Source organism: Ixodes scapularis, unplaced genomic scaffold (assembly GCF_016920785.2).
Source record: "Ixodes scapularis isolate PalLabHiFi unplaced genomic scaffold, ASM1692078v2 PGA_scaffold4__175_contigs__length_147842914, whole genome shotgun sequence".
In the NCBI taxonomy this organism is placed as follows: Eukaryota; Metazoa; Arthropoda; class Arachnida; order Ixodida; family Ixodidae; genus Ixodes; species Ixodes scapularis.
Genome location: NW_024609879.1, coordinates 48531972 through 48535831, shown reverse-complemented (window position 1 = coordinate 48535831; position 3860 = coordinate 48531972). Strand labels below are relative to the sequence as shown.

General features: G+C 49.1%; 1 pseudogene; it reads right to left on the bottom strand.

Moving 5' to 3' along the window:
* Positions 1 to 1150: 1150 nt before the first annotated feature.
* On the bottom strand, positions 1151 to 2178 carry LOC115327007 (annotated as a pseudogene).
* Positions 2179 to 3860: the final 1682 nt, after the last annotated feature.

Sequence of the window (3860 nt, the reverse complement as noted above, 5' to 3'; positions counted from 1 at the left end):
TGCGAACGCGGTTGTATAAAGATGCAGTACAATTGCACGCGCACTCAATGACATCAAGTGCGCGTGCTATTTCGCCCAGTGCGCGTGCAATTTCGCCCAGCAACTTTACGTCGCAACACCAGCAGCACGGACCTCCCGCATTCGCACGCAGCAGCCGAATTGCTACGACTTGCCATCATCATCAGGAAATTTTATTTTCCTTGCACTATTTAGACGCACAGTTACATGCTAAAAACATGTTTTTATATCTTTAAATTGCGTTAAAAATACAAACTCATCTTTCTGAAACAGTTCATTTCCAAAAGCGATTAATTTCAAACCAGAACCAAGTCTTCAGTTATCATAAAAAAAAAAAGCAAATTGGGTTATGGGGATATTTATTCACCGCATTCGGTGGAAGTTAGTACCACGAGGGCGCCACAGTATTTGGTGCCCCAGTAGACTTCCGGTAGTGTATTTATTTCTTCAGTAACACACAGCGATCAGAAAATAAGATTTTCCTTCGGAGAGGTACCTGTAATAGGTTTGTAAGAACCTGCGCTTTGTAGCAACGTTACTAAATACCTTCAGTTATCAAACTCCCCCGGCGGCGGCCGTCGATGCGTGGCCCATTTTCGTTTCCGCTAGCCAGATGGCGCGGCGGCCACCGTTAGCCCGGTGCCCTGCGCTTCGTAGCGCAACGCGCTGGGTGTTTGTGCAGCAAATGAAATTAGTTACGAAAACCTTAGGGCGCAAACGAGCTGGTGAAGGTTTAACATAATTTTAGACAAGACGAAGGCCAAAACAACACAGTCTCAACTCTGTGTGACACTCGGTGTGTTGTGTTGTCCTTCATCTTTTCCCCAATCTCTGGGGTTTGTCTAAAATTAGGGCAATCTTTGCCTTGGAATTGTGTCATGCAATGCGCCTCCGATTTTTGCAGTCATTAGGGACCTCTTCAGACGTTGGGCAGAGGCTCTAAATGAGCGGAATGAACAGGAAAAAGCAGCAGCGGCGAAGCTGCCCGGAAAGTATCACCGCCACTCTTTGTGTACTCGTTACTGAAAACGAAAAATAAGCAAAGCAAAGAAACTTTATTCTCTCGGTGGCGCGAAAAGCACTTAGTGCGAGACACAAAGACGCACACACAATGCAATTGTTGAACGCGGTTTCATGATAGACGAGCTTTTTTTGCTGGCGATGGCGACTCTCTCGAGAATTGCAGGCAACAGTTGATATCCCTCGCGTAAAAATGCATCCGCGTGACAAAAAAAAAAAAAAAAAGAAAATACAACATTTGGCACATGAACGTGGGCTTGTGCTGACCACAACCCAGCCGCGTTACATTGCACTCATCCAGCTTGTCCAGAACCTTCCAAAACAAGTCCCCACAGAGACCTTCCTCGTCACGAGAGAGTCAAACTGCTGGGGTGCCTCAGGCTGCCTTCCTTGAAGCTCCGATCGATATATGGTCAAGTATGCGTCAGAACCGACGACAGGAGCTGCTGAACTAATGTCATGCAGGCACAACTGGCACTCTGTGCGCTTGCTCATTTTGTGTACAACATACCCAGATAGGTAATACGCAACACTGTCGTCTGGTGAACCTCTAAAGTAGCTGTGCTCATCATTCATTTGGTCAGGAGTAACACATGGAAATGTCATTTTCAGTAGCCTAGCCTGAATCTCATTGCTCAAGCTAGCTCTGTTTGATCGACGAGCCTCTCCAGCGGTCTTCAATGTGTCCTCCACACGAACAAGTACAACATTCGGCTCGCCTTGAACTGCTGCAATCGACCGCTCACCTTGTTCTTTTCGGCGCCTGCTTTTTGCCGGGGACAGTCTGCGAGTAGGGGCTTTGCGCTAACGTGTCGGTTTAAAAAGATACTTAGGACGATTCGGGAACAGGCTAGGCATGGCGTCGTGCTTCAGTGCCTATTTGTCGCACGGTATAGCTACCACATCACCACAAACGTTGTGCTCGAAGACCTTCAAGATGTCATTATCGTGGAAGTGAAGGTCGCAAACGGAAGACGAGCTCGAAAGCTTTTTGTCCAGCCTTGGTGCTGCGCGCTTCCAGAGTTCAAGGCGGTCAGCGTCGCTGGCTGGGTGGCCTGAAAAAATGTCTCTTCTCTTCCGCAAATCGCATAGAATCGTCCCCGCTTTTACACCACTGCACGAGAGTGTGGCATGCTTCATGCAGCTGCAGCACGATGCACAAACACAACACACGCGGCTACGAACACAAACGTAACCAAACGGAAACACCGCCGCCGCACACTACCCGCAACGTGTTTCACGTGTTGCTATGCCGGGCAAACTCCGTCGCGCGCGCCCCCAAGCGGAGCGCAACAGATAGGCGTCAGGCGAAGCTCCGCAGTTTGAGAACTGAAGAGTATCTAGTAACGTTGCTTTGTAGAACGTAGTACAAATAACAAAAGGATGTGTGGCAAGAGGAAAAGAAGAGGAAAACCGGAAGCGCGCAGGGGTCCGCCGATAGTGGGCGGCAGCGAGCTTGTTTGCAAACAAACATTGGTGAATACAGCCTGTAGTTGGTCAGCAATTTAAAGTTGCGACAAGTCACTTGCTGTAGATGAGCAATTTAGCCAGTGCTGTACACCGCTAGCGTGGGGTCTTTAACGTGCACCACGCAGTAGTGATACCCCTACTGAAAAAAAACCATTTGAAATTCAAACGGGTGGCAAACTGGTCGCCCGTTTGAATCAAACCTGTCGATCCGTTTGGATCAAACGTGATTATGGGATACGGGTACCCGTTTGGAAACGGTACCCGTTCGAAACGGTACCCGTTTGATACAGGTGCCCGTTTGATACGGGTGCCGTATGGTACGAGTACCCGTTCGACATGGCACGTGACCACACGTTTGAACGTGCCCTTCAAAATGGCAAATTATGCGCTAGCCCTAAATGGGTATCGTCTGGGAGGTTGGTTATCTTAAACATATTTAAGACGTCCCAAAACTCATAAACGTATTTATAACATGGAGAAAACACGTAGAACAAATGCACTCGCGTAGGTGCTTGGAAGTGGACAGGAAAACCGACACAAAAGATTGTTTTCAATTCTCCTCGAAGTTTATTACTTCTTCTGTAGACAAGTACAAACGTGCAAGCGATCTGTGAACACTATACAGGTAGACTTTCGGGAAAATTATTCTCCTGGCTGCCGCGCGAATAGGCGCTGCATAATTCTTTAGATAATTTAGAAGAGTACGCGTAGAAGAACGGTCAATCGTTGCCAACACGTAGGTTGCAGCGCACTTACCATTACAATAGGGGACTTGAAAGAGGTAATCCGTGATATTTGTCGACACGGTCAAAGCAGGACAACCACACAAACACAAACGAGAGGGAACGGCTCCTTGGAAGTTTCAACACGATGCGGCGCACAAGCTGTCATTTGCCGAACCCAACCAAACCGCGAGAATTTGCGACTTCTTTGAAGAATCGCTCGTTGCCGACATACACGTGGGTCTTTTCGAACACTGATAGCTTTGGTGCACATCCAATACGTTGTCGAGAGACATCCCAATAAGACCGCAGGGTTACGCGACAGATTGAAGCAGGTAGGACGAGCGAACTTCGAGCAGCAACTGACAACAAGCAGACAAAGAAAAAAGCGGCTGCAAGGCGCGCCCTTCCGGATCTCGATGCTTATCAGCGTGTAGCTCGCGCGCTGCTGTGGGTCACGTGACAGGGGTGACAAGAGAGGAGGGAGGGGGCGAGGTGAAGGCGCTGGGACCACCGGGACAGCCCCTCTCCCTCTCCCCAGGCATTCCAGGGAGATGCGTTTTTGTAGTCCCGAAGAACAAACGCGCGCGCGCGCGCGCGCTCGAACTTTGGAAATGGCGGCGGGGCTGC